The 12,903-nt window shown below is 40.5% G+C and overlaps 1 pseudogene; it reads left to right on the top strand.

The window, feature by feature from the left end:
• Positions 1-7,686: 7,686 nt before the first annotated feature.
• On the top strand, positions 7,687-11,895 carry LOC128312126 (tigger transposable element-derived protein 1-like; annotated as a pseudogene).
• The last annotated feature ends 1,008 nt before the right edge of the window (positions 11,896-12,903 follow it).

The raw sequence follows: 12,903 nt of genomic DNA on the forward strand, positions 1-12,903 counted from the left end.
GAGGTCTTGGAACAGCAATGTGTTATTAATGGCTGACTTCTCATCTGAGACAGTGGAGACCAGAAGGTAGTACAATGACATTCAAATTTAAAAAAAAAAAAATTCAGTGAATAAATCTATGTCCAGCAGAACTATCCTTCAAAAATGAAGACAAAATAAAAACATGCCTAGATAAACAAAGACCGAGGTATGTTGTTAGCAGTCTTGCTTTATAAGAATACTAAAGTCCTTCTGGATGACAGGAAATGATACCAGATGTTAAAGAGATTCTACAGAAAGAAATGAAAACCACTAGCAGCCTGTATAAATATTTTTTCTTCTCTTAATGAGCTTAGAAGACAAGATTGGAACCATTCAGAAACGGAATTTAGGAGACAATTCATTTACAGTAGCATCAAAAAGAATGAAATACTTAGGAATAATTTTAACAAAAGAAGTGCAAGTTCTATACCCTGAGAACTACAATGAATTAGTCAGATAAAGAGACAATCTGAATAATGGAAAGACATTTCATGTACATGGATTAGAAAATTCATTATTCCAAATCTCAGTAGGTTTTTTTTTTTCATCTGACAACCTGATCCTAGATTTGTATGGAAATGCAAAGAACCCAGAATAGCCAAGACAATTTTGAAGGAAAAGCCTGGAGAACTTACATTACCCAATTCCAAAACTACTACAAAACAAGTCAAGATGGTGTGGCACTAGTGTAAGGATAGAAATATGTATCAGTGGAATTGAGGGTTCAAAAATCCTTTCATTTATGGTCCATAGATGTGCAACAATGGTGCCAAGTCAGTAGGGGAATAAAGCCTTTTTAACAAATGATCTGCAACAATAGGGGTAATCTCATGTGACAAAATGATTTTTTATTTTTTTAATGTTTATTTTATTTATTTTTGAGAGAGAAAAAGGGAGAGTGCAAATGGGGGCAGGGGCAGAGAGAGAGGGAGACAGGGTCCTCAATGTCAGCACAGAGCCCAATGTGGGGCTCGAACTCATGAACCACAAGATCATGACCCAAGCCAAAATTAAGAGTTGGATGCTTAACCAAGCCACTCAGCCACCCCCAAAATGATTTTAGACTGTTACCTCACACTGTATAGAAAAAGTAAAATGGATCATTGACTTAAATATAAGGGCAAAACGTCTGGTCTGAAGATATGGATCTAAGAATTATCAAACTGGGATGAATAAGATAATGCCACTAGAAAATCCAAGAACACTCCAATCCTGCCTCTTGAACAGTATCCTGGGGAAGATAAAAATGCAAAGAATAATAGCTGAAGAAATCACTTCATTTTATGATGAATTGGGGATGGACCCCAAATCTGGTAAACTGAAGGGGAGAGTCTGGAACTGAACCCCCTCTCTTTAGTTGTCATTTTCCCATTTAAGTGACAGACAATCTCATTCAAACGGTCTTAACAAGATAGAATTTACTGGGTTTGAATGAAAAGGTCAAGGGTGGAGCTGGCTTCAGGGATGCTTTGTCCTACAGCTCAGTCTCCAGGTATCTTGCCACCCATAGCTTAACATATCCCTGCATATTGTCTCCATTCTCAGGAAGCCTGTCCCCTTGTGATTGAAGATCGCTGCCAGAAGTTTCCAACGTCACGTACTCTCATCTCAAGTCCAGTGGAAAAGAACATTTCCTAACAGTCCCAAGAAAAGTATTATTAGTTTCTGATCCCTGAAACAAGCACTGTGGCCAGGACAAAAGAATGCTTTGACTACTCATACCCGAGCCACGTGCTCCTGGGCATGGGGGCTCAACCCAAAGGACATGAATGGAGGTTGGGGAAAAGGGTAGCTTCCCAGAATTAAACTGGGTAACTGTCTCCAGGAGGTGAATGAATGGGTCTGAGGAAGTAAAAATGAAAGTAGTCTGCTACAACCTTCTTCTAAGCTAATAAATTTCAATTTGCTTCATGGAAAATACAACTGAAAAACATCCATCAGATCCAGATGGATAGAGAAAGAGACAGTGGTAAAAAGTAGAGTTGACAATCGAAGAAAAGAAAGAAAAGAGAAAAGGAACAATTTTTCTAAACGGACATTGGTTCCTGAGTCCTGTTGCTTCAGCAGACAAGGCCCAACTATAGCAGCTGCCATAGCCCAGCAGCTAGGTGCGAGAAAGAGAAAAAGGCAAGAGAGAAGCTGAGAGACGAAGAATAAGGACTAAGTCTCTACCGTCTGCAAAGTGGGCCCGGGGCCCTGGTCATACTAACCACGGTGAAGAGAAAGGGAAGTGCAGGCAAAATCATGAGAACAGCAGATGGTAGCCAGGTCCACTTGGAAGCAGCAGACCCCGGAGCAGCCAATCAGGGCAGCTGCGCAGAGAAGAGACCGAGCAAGGTGGCAGGGCCTCTTCTCATGAACGATGGAGAATCATTCGGTAGTATTCAAGCCAGGAGAAAGGAAGAAACGAATGAAAAGAGGCACAGCCATAAACTGACCTTTCAACATGCAATGATGTGCCTACTTTTGAAGGGGGGCCAGTCATCAGATGAGTATTCTGTGCCTTGGAGAGAGATAAGGAGAGAGTGGAGGCCACCCCCTCCCAGATATCTACCAATGCAGAGTGTGTACAGTGAGGGGCTGAGAGGAGACGAAAAAGAAATGGAGGGAAATAGAGACAGACCTAGGATAGATCTTGGAGGAGCTCCTATCTGTAAGGAAAGGGTAGGCTTTCTTTTCCCTTACAGGTTTTGTTGGTTTTGGTTTTCAGAGTCTTTGGAGGTTCATAGCAGGCTGGACACAGGTTTGTCTCTGAATTGCTGGTTAGTGAACCGCAAGGGACTTGAGCTTGCCCAGGAAGAGCGTGGAGGAGGTTTGGTAAGGGGTAATACTGCAAATGGAAGAGTTTTTGCATGTAATATCAGACACTAGTTACATTTTCTGGGTTTGAGAGGAAGTATTGTCCTTTTTGAAATCTGGTTTGGCCATTACAAACCTTTTAATGATAAATTTTGCAAAAGTTACCAATTCTTGCCAGAATCCTTGACACGGATCTTGCAAGTTAGCAGGTGCCGTAAAGTGCTGGAGGAAGAGCAATGGTGGGCCAAGAAAGGTGCTCACCCTCAGATGGTGTAGAAGCGTCTGGGTCTAAGGATTTAACACTAGCAGGGAGAGGAAATCTATCAGAGGTGAGGCATCTGAACTAACTACTTTTCCTGAAGGGACTATGAGGAGCCAGGGCAGGCTGCCCCAAGATGTGCCCCTTTGGCATGAAGACTATTCAGAGCCAAAGGCAATCAAGATCCTAAAAGCTCAAGATAAACCTTTGCCCCTCCCTTACCTATGGAGCAGAATCTAAATTGGGGGCCCTTCCCAGAATAAGGGTGATTAGCAGAAATAAATTGTATCTGAGTGACCCATCTGCATGCCAGGGCAACAGTCTGATTACCACACATCTGCTCTCCTTGTTGCCCCGGGAAGTGCATTCCTTTCCTCCAAAGTCCCAACCCCCTTCCCTGCTTCCTTGGTTCAGGATGACACATATACCTCATTTTGCCCATCTTTGAAAATCCCATGTCTGGGTGGATTCCGTGTACATAAGCTATTAAGTGATTTTCCTCTGTTAATCTGTCTCATGTCAATTTGATTCTCAGTCCAGCTAGACGCCCTTTGAGGGGACAGGAATTCTTGCTCCCTGACAGGACACAGTATCTGACCAGGGAGAACAGACTGGAAATGAAAACAGATAGCTTTTTGAATCCAGAACCAATTACATGTAAACAGATCATACTGGCGTTTAGGAGGGAGTCATATGTTCGAAATCCTGGGTCAAGCTATTTTAGGGATAAGAAAGCATGGTGAAAAGAAATCATTGGTGAGGAAATCGTTTCTTAAAACCCCAAATCACTCACACCTTTTGCCAGGCATTATTATAGTGCTTTACATAGATCCCCTCACTTAGATCCCATCAAAATCCTACAAAGAAGGGGCTATCAATAATATTGCTACTTCACAGAAAGCCAAAGCATAGAGGCATTATGTAGCTTATCAAAGTTCACAGAGCTAGTTAGAGATGTGCTAGGATTAGAACCCAGGCATTCCCGGTTTCAGAGTCAAAACCTTAAAACCACTGTATCATCCAAAGCTGAGGTTGGCTTAGGAATTTATACCAAACCTCACATCACAGTGACCGTGGACTCTCCTGTCTACACCCAGCAGCTATCTCCTGGCTGAATACAGAGTCTGAGTACCTCGGAGTAGCTTGCCTGAGAATGACAGACTGTGGGAGAAGCCTTGTGGGGGTAGGGAGGGGAGAGAAAGAAATGATCCCAGCTTTCAAGAATAGGATGCATTTCACATCCGGCACCAGGAAATCAGACCTACGTCTTGCTTTCAAGATCTGTTTTCCCCTCACTGAGCACAGTTAAAGGGGAGAAAACAAATTCTGCCCATTAAAAAAGGGCAGACTATAATGAAAAACAGCTTTAAAGACGCTTCAGCACATAAAGTCTTTGAGCTACATCACTGACAATGGTTTACAAGTTTATTTTCAATTTGCAGTTATGCTGAGCAGACATTTTGGGAAGCACAGCACTAATTCAGGCTGCAGCATCATCTGCTGTGCGTCCATCTGTACAGGAGCGGATTGTCACAGACAATCAGGTGCAGCTTTGCCCAGACACATCGTCCGCAAGATGGTCAGCCAGGAGAGTCTTCAGAATTATTTTCCTCACCATTTTTGCTAAGTATACAATTCTAAGGAAGCAAATTTCTTGGCAAAGACTTTTTTTCCCCCTAAAGAAAAAGCTTTTACTTAGAGTGGAGCAAAGAAAGCACAGGCTTCAAGTCCATAACTGAACCCTAGCTCTGGCACTTGCTAATTGGCAGCCTTGAGCACGTACATTATGCAAACCCTCTGAACTTTACTTCCTTATTTATAACATGGGGTGACGAGTTCATTTATATATGGGGCTGTGGGGGAAATTAAAGGAGATAATAGCCATTTTCTTCTTATGCTGCATAAAAACAGGATTTGGGTGTTCACTATTGTGTCCCCCACACTTAAGCATAGCAATGGCCAAAATAGGTGCTTAATAAATAGGTGTTGAAGGAATGAATGTGTGAATAACACTATCCTTTATAACTGACATGTAGGGACATGTCAGAGCTAATTTCTTCTTTATTTCTCCCAAAGGGAAAAATCAGCTCTCCCTCTCAGCCTCTGTTCCTTCCTAAGGGGATTACTTCCCAGGACTGACTGCATGTCTGCTATCCTAAGAACTTTTTCAAACTTTTTCTTCTTTTCCTTTTTTTTTTTTGGTTTCGGTGTTTTGTTTCCTGCATCCGTGTCTTCCACTCCATTGGCTTATTCCACTGACCTTCCCGGAAAGGACAAATTGAAGCTAAATTTTTTAGTACTTTCATTTCTAACATGTTGTTATTCTAGATGGCTACTGATAATTAATTGCACTGATACAGAATTTGAGTCTGAAATTTTTTCCCTCAGAATTTTTAAGGTGATTCTCCAGTGTTTCCTATAATCTGGTATTGCTTATTAAAGAAAATTTTAAAAAATGTAAGTAAGTGTAATAAAGATAAAAAGCAACGGTAATCCTACTACCCAGAGACACCCCTGTTCACATTGTGATATATACCTTCCCAGAACACACATTCAGCACACATATGTACACACACACGAAGGCCACATTGTATACATAGTTTCGCATCATGACTTTGTGTCCTCATGTCATCATATATATCTGAATTACTTTTAAGACCCTTTTCAACCCTAAAGATCGATAGTTCTATGACTTGTTAAGAAGAGATTGTGACATATGCATGGTGTCAGTAAGAGTAGCAGACAGTTTAGGAGTTGGTTTCATTGATACAAGCATGAAATAGAACTGGGGCAAAGGAAGATAAGGTTAACTGCCTGCCAAGTGCTTTTCATTTAGGGACACAGAAGGTTCTCAGTGAGTGTGAGGGAATCAAAGACATATTACAGATGAGGCTCAATAAATCATCTGAGTATAACCTACAGTCAGGAAAAGCATGTTAGGATGGAGAAAAGGGCCCAGCAGAGCCTCCCGGGAAGAACATCTTGTGCAGCCTTTGGGATAAAAGGGGATTATATATAAGCAAAGTGCTCAAGGCCCCACACAGGAGATAGGCAACCAGTGCCAGTTTCAAAGGCTCGCAATGAAAGATGACAGCAATGACAGAACACGTTTGCCTAACTGAACACACAAAGTCCCCAGCACTGGTTAGTGCACATAGCCTAGGTGAGGTTCAAAGACAAATGGAGAGAAGTAAAGAAGAGGAAGGTAAAGGAAAATAGAGCAAGTAGCTACGGATGGAGGCGTGGTACACAGAGATGAGGGCTCCAGCTGAGGACAGAAGCAAGAAGCATGTATACAGCAAAGACATCTTCACAGTGCTGACTCCTGGGGTGTGATGGTGGTACCAATCCGCCCTTCTCTTATTTCCCACTGTAATAACAGCAAAAGGTTACAGTGAGTTGTGGCAGCACTGAAAATCAGAAATAAATACCAACCATCCGACACTCTGGGAGGAATTTCTACTGGACAAAGCCTAGAAGGGGTCATGTGGTTACAAACAGCAGTGCCACGCAAATGCTGCACCATGTGAGACAGAACAGCGTGTCCATGAGGAGAATGGGGCAGGAGAGAAGATGGAGAGAGACGCCTCCCCACACCTCTCGTCCTGGATAGATCCTTACCTCAAAGATGTGAATCCTAAGCCAGAGAGTAAAGCATGCACACACACATGTGCACATTCATAGGAACCTCAGTGATCCCTCTGTTCCCATATACCGAGAGCTACCCTCTAGTACATGGAGAAAATGGTAAGAGCAGACAGGAGGTAGATGACATTGTCATATGCAATCAGGCTTCAGGAAGGCATATAAACAGGAAGCTTCAAGGAGTAATGCACTCTGGGGATTGTATTTCTCATGCTTCTGCTTGAAATTTCAGAGAAAATTCAAAAGTAAATGTGCAGACAACTCCTAATATGAAAGAATGAATTGCTTTCCAATGAATCCGAAGAACAGGAAGCAGTAGACAATCTTTCCTTCATTCAAGAGAGCTGCATTAGATCACATTTGTCAGAATCAGCCCTGGACAGCCCTGGCAAGCTCCATGTGGAAGGTAAGGGAACCATTAGTTCCTAACATATTGTACTTATAGAGCTATCTTCTGGGGAATGTAAAGCCCAAGAGAAGTGAAAAGGTGCCATGGATTGGAAGGGGGGAAGGGAAATATTTCATAGAAAACAAAAGAAAAAATTAGAAAGCACTTGTGGAAATACCTTGCTTTACTGTGCTTTGCAGATATTGCTTTTTTTTATTTTTATTTTTTTTTACAAATTGAAGGTTTGTGGCAACCTTGTATAGATCAAGTCAACCCTGTTGGCAACACTTTTCCAACAGCATTTGCTTAGTTCATGTCTCTGTGTCACATTTTGGCAATTCTCACAATTTTTCAAACTTTTTCATTATTATTATATTTGCTACGGTGATCTGTGATCAGTGATGTTACTACCATATTGGTTTGGAGGCACCGCAAACCACACCCTTAAAAGACCGTGAACTTATCGATAAATATTTTGTGTGTTCTGAATGCCACTGGGCATTCCCCTCTCCTCAGGTCTCCCTATTCCCTGAGACACAACAATGTTGAAATTAGGCCAATCAATGACCCTACAATGGCCTCTAAGTGTTCAAGTGAAAGGACGTGTCCAGTCTCTCACTTTAAATCAAAAGCTAGAAATGATTAAGCTTAGTGAGGAAGGCATGTTGAAAGCAGTCACAGGCCCAAAGCTAAGCCTCTTATACCAAGTTGTGAATGAAAAGGAAAAGTTCTTGAAGGAAATTAAAAGTGCTGTTCCAGTGAACACATGAATGATAAGAAAGTAAAACAGCCTTACTGCTGATGTGGAGAAAGATTTAGTGGTCTGGATAGAAGATCAAATCAGCCACCACATTCTCTTAAGCCAAAGCCTAATCCAGAACAAGGCCCTAACTTTCTTCAATTCTCTGAAGCCTGAGAGAAGTAAGGAAGCTGCAGAAGAAAAGTTGGAAGCAGAGGTCCAGCAGAGGTCTAGCAGAGCTCGCTTCAAAAGGTTTAAGGAAAGAAGCCATCTCCACGACATAAAGGTGCAAGATGATGCAGCAAGTGCAGATACAGAAACTGCAGCAAGTTATCTGGAAGATCTAGCTCAGATCATTAATGAAGTTGGCTACACTAAACAACAGATTTTCTTTTTTTTATATGAAATGTATTGTCAAATTGGTTTCCATACAACACCAGTGCTCATCTCAACAGGTGCCCTCCTCAATGCCCATCACCCACCCTCCCCTCCCTCATACCCCCCATCAACCCTCAGTTTATTCCGTTTTCAAGAGTCTCTTATGCTTTGGCTCTCTCCCTCTCTACCTCTTTTTTTTTTGCTTCCCCTCCCCCCATGGTCTTCTGTTAAGTTTCTCAGGATCCACATAAGAGTGAAAACATATGGTATCTGTCTTTCTCCGTATGACTTATTTCACTTAGTATAACACTCTCCAGTTCCATCCACGTTGCTACAAAAGGCCATATTTCATTTTTTCATTGCCACGTAGTGTTCCATTGTGTATATAAACCACAATTTCTTTATCCATTCATCAGTTGATGGACATTTAAGCTCTTTCCATAATTTGGCTATTGTTGAAAGAGCTGCTATAAACATTGGGGTACAAGTGCCCTTATGCATCAGCACTCCTGTATCCCTGGGGTAAATTCCTAGCAGTGCTATTGCTGGGTCATAGGATAGATCTATTTTTAATTTTTTGAGGAACCTCCACACTGCTTTCCAGAGCGGCTGCACCAGTTTGCATTCCCACCAACAGTGCAAGAGGGTTTCCATTTCTCCACATCCTCTCCAGCATCTATGGTCTCCTGATTTGTTAATTTTAGCCACTCTTGCAAGAGGGTTTCCATTTCTCCACATCCTCTCCAGCATCTATAGTCTCCTGATTTGTTAATTTTAGCCACTCTGACTGGCATGAGGTGGTATCTCAGTGTGGTTTTGATTTGTATTTCCCTGATGAGGAGTGATGGTGAGCATCTTTTCATGTGCCTGTTGGCCATCTGGATGACTTCTTTAGAGAAGTGTCTATTCATGTTTTCTCCCCATTTCTTCCCTGGGTTATTTGTTTTTCAGGTGTGGAGTTTGGTGAGTTCTTTATAGATTTTGGATACTATCCCTTTGTCAGATATGTCATTTGCAAACATCTTTTCCCATTCTGTTGGTTGCCTTTTAGTTTTGTTGATTGTTTCCTGTGCAGTGCAGAAGCTTTTTATCTTGATGAGGTCCCAATAGTGCATTTTTGCTTTTAATTCCCTTGTCTTTGGAGATGTGTCAAGTAAGAAACTGCTGCAGATGAGGTCAGAGAGGTTTTTTCCTGCTTTCTCCTCTAGGGTTTTGATGGTTTCCTGTCTCACATTCAGGTCCTTTATCCATTTTCAGTTTATTTTTGTGAATGGTGTAGGAAAGTGGTCTAGTTTCATTGTTCTGCATGTTGCTGTCCAGCTCTCCCAGCACCATTTGTTAAAGAGACTGTCTTTTTTTCCATTGGATATTCTTTCCTGCTTTGTCAAAGATTAGTTGCCCATACTTTTGTGGGTCCAATTCTGGAGTCTCTATTCTACTTCATTGGTCTATGTGTCTGTTTTTGTGCCAATACCATGCTGTCTTGATGATTACAGCTTTGTAGTAGAAGCTAAAATCTAGGATTGTGATGCCTCCCGCTTTGGTCTCCTTCTTCGATATTACTTTGGCTATTTGGGGTCTTTTGTGGTTCCATACAAATTTCAGGATTGCTTGTTCTAGCTTCGAGAAGAATGCTGGTGCAATTTTGATTGGGATTGCATTGAATGTGTAGATAGCTTTGGGTAGTATTGACATATTAACAATATTTATTCTTCCAATCCAGGAGCACTGAATGCTTTTCCATTTCTTTGTATCTTCTTCAATTTCCTTCATAAACTTTCTATAGTTTTCAGCATAAAGATCTTTTACATCCTTGGTTACGTTTATTCCTAGGTATTTTATGCTTCTTGGTGCAATTGTGAATGGGATCAGTTTCTTTATTTGTCTTTCTGCTGCTTCATTATTAGTGTATAAGAATGCAACTGATTTCTGTACATTGATTTTGTATCCTGCGACTTTGCTGAATTCATGTATCAGTTCTAGCAGACTTTAGGTGGAGTCTATCGGATTTTCCATGTATAATATCATGGAATCTGCAAAAAGTGAAAGCTTAACTTCATCTTTGCCAATTTTGATGCCTTTGATTTCCTTTTGTTGTCTGATTGCTGATGCTAGCACTTCCAACACTATGTGAAACAACAGCAGTGAAAGTGGACATCCCTGTCGTGTTCCTGATCTCAGGAGGAAAGCTCTCAGTTTTTCCCCATTGAGGATGATATTAGCTGTGGGCTTTTTATAAATGGCTTTTATGACGTTTAAGTATTAAACAGACTTTTATTGGAAGAAGATGCTTCTAGGACTTTCATAACTAAAGAAGAGAAGTCAAGGCCTGGTTTCTTTTTTTGATTTTTAAGTTTGTTTGTTTGTTTGTTTGTTTGTTTTGAGAGAGAGCGAGAGAGAGAGAGAAAGATAGCATAAGTGGGGAGAGGTTCAGAAAGATAAGGAGAGAGAGAGAATCCCTAGCAGGCTCCACCCTGCCAGCACAGAGCCTAACTCAGGGCTCAAACCCATGAACCATGAGATCATAACCTGAGCTGAAGCAAAGAGTCAGATGCTTAACTGACTGAGCCTCCCAGGCACCCCAAGGCCTGGTTTCAAATCTTCAAAAGACAGGCTGACTCTCTTGTTAGGGGCTAATGCAGCTAGTGACTTTAAGTTGAAGCCAATGCTCACTTACCAGTTGGAAAATCCTAGGGCTCTTCAGAATTATGCTAAATCTACTCTGTCTGTGTACTATAAATGGCACAACAAAGCCTAGATGACAGCACATCTCTTTACAGCATGGTTTATTGAATATTTTAAGCCTACTATTGAGAACTACTGCTCAGAAAAGAAGATTCCTTTCAAAACGTTATTGCACATTGACAATATACTTCATCACCCAAGAACTCTGATGGAGATAATGAGATTAATGTGATTTTTATGCCTGTTAACACAATATCCATTCTGCAGCCCAAGGATCAAGTAATTAGCTCAACATTCAAGTTTTATTATTTAAGAAATAGATTTCGTAAGGCTATAGCTGCCATATATAGCTGGATTATCTGGTAATTCCTCTGATGGATCTGGGCAAAGTAAATTGAAAACCTTCTGGAAAACTTCACCATTAAGAAGATGAATGATTCACAAGAAGCGGTCAAAATATCAACATTGATAAAAAGTTGGAAGAAGTTGATTCCAACCCCTATGGATAACTTTGAGGGGTTCAAGGCTTCAGTGGAGGAAGTAGCTGCAGATGTGGTGGAAATAGCAAAAGAACTAGAACTAAAAGTGGAATCTGAGGATGGACTGAATTGCTGCAATCTCATGATAAAACTTGAACAGATGAGGAGTTGCTTCAAAGGAAGGAGCAAAGAAAGTGATTTCTTGACATGGAAACTATTCCTGGTGAAGATGCTGTGAAGATTGTTGAAATTACAACAAAAGACTTAGAATATCACATAAACTTAGTTGATAAAGCAGGGTCAGCATTTGAGAGCACTGACTCTAATTTTTAAAGAAGTTCTACAGTGGGTAAAATACTATCAAACAGCATCATCTGCTACAGAGAAATCATGAAAGGAAGACAGCTTACAGTAAAGTGTAAGCATAACTTTTATATGCACTGGGAGGCCAAAAATTTTATTTGACTTGCTTTACTGCAATATTTACTTTATTGGGGTGGTCTGGAACTAATCTGCAATATGACCAAGGTGTGCCTGTACTTTTTGTTGTCCTATGTGTTTCTATGAATCAAGAGATGATAGAGAAAATAAGTTCAAATATAGAATTATTTGAAATGATCAGCCTTAAAACATATAAAACACACACACACACACACACACACACACACACACACACCAGGACACTAAGAGTATAGTAGCATATTAAAGTCTACAATGAAAGTAGTAAAGAGCAGAGGTGATATCAGAAAAATAGGGATCAATGATTTGAAAGACAAAATGTGAGGGAAGAAGATAACATGAAGTCTATGGATAAGAAATCTTTCATAGGGAGCAGCCAGGCAATACAGAAGCAACACATGAAGGACAGTGCTCCTGAAGAAGAGCCAGGAGGAACTGAAGCAGGACATGAGAACAGGGAACCTTGGTGGTTAAGAATGGGGGCTCTTGAGGCACTTTAAGGCATAGACTTAAAGTGATTCACTTGAAAAAAAATATTCAACTATTTTAATCTTGGGATTATCACCTGTAAAATGGGGATATGAATTATTCCTACTTGATATGGTGGTTTTTGGATTTAAAGCTTTGTGCTAGACACCAAGGAAGAACTCCAAAATAGCTAAATTTGCAGCGGGTGGGGGGTGGTCCCTACATAGGCATGTCTTCATTTGTATTTAATTTCAAGAGTGGCTCTTGTTCCTTTGTATTTTCTATTTTCTGATGACTAAGGATAGGTTTTTTTTTTTTTTAATTTCATGGTTGAAGGAAAAAAGGAGTCCCACAATTAGGAAAATAGAAAAATATGTTACTTTCAAATTCTTTCAAAGTAAGAATCACCGATTTTAATCCTCTCCAATATTAAAGACTAGATGGTGACGTGCCAATATCCATGAAGATTTACTTTTTTCTTTTTCATCTTTACCCAAATTTAATTCAGAAAATGAGGAAACACTTAGATTTTCTTAAAATTTTTTAATCTTTATTTATTGAGAGAGAGAGAGAGAGAGAGAGA

The sequence above is a fragment of the Acinonyx jubatus genome, chromosome C1 (assembly GCF_027475565.1).
Source record: "Acinonyx jubatus isolate Ajub_Pintada_27869175 chromosome C1, VMU_Ajub_asm_v1.0, whole genome shotgun sequence".
NCBI classification, from domain to species: Eukaryota; Metazoa; Chordata; class Mammalia; order Carnivora; family Felidae; genus Acinonyx; species Acinonyx jubatus.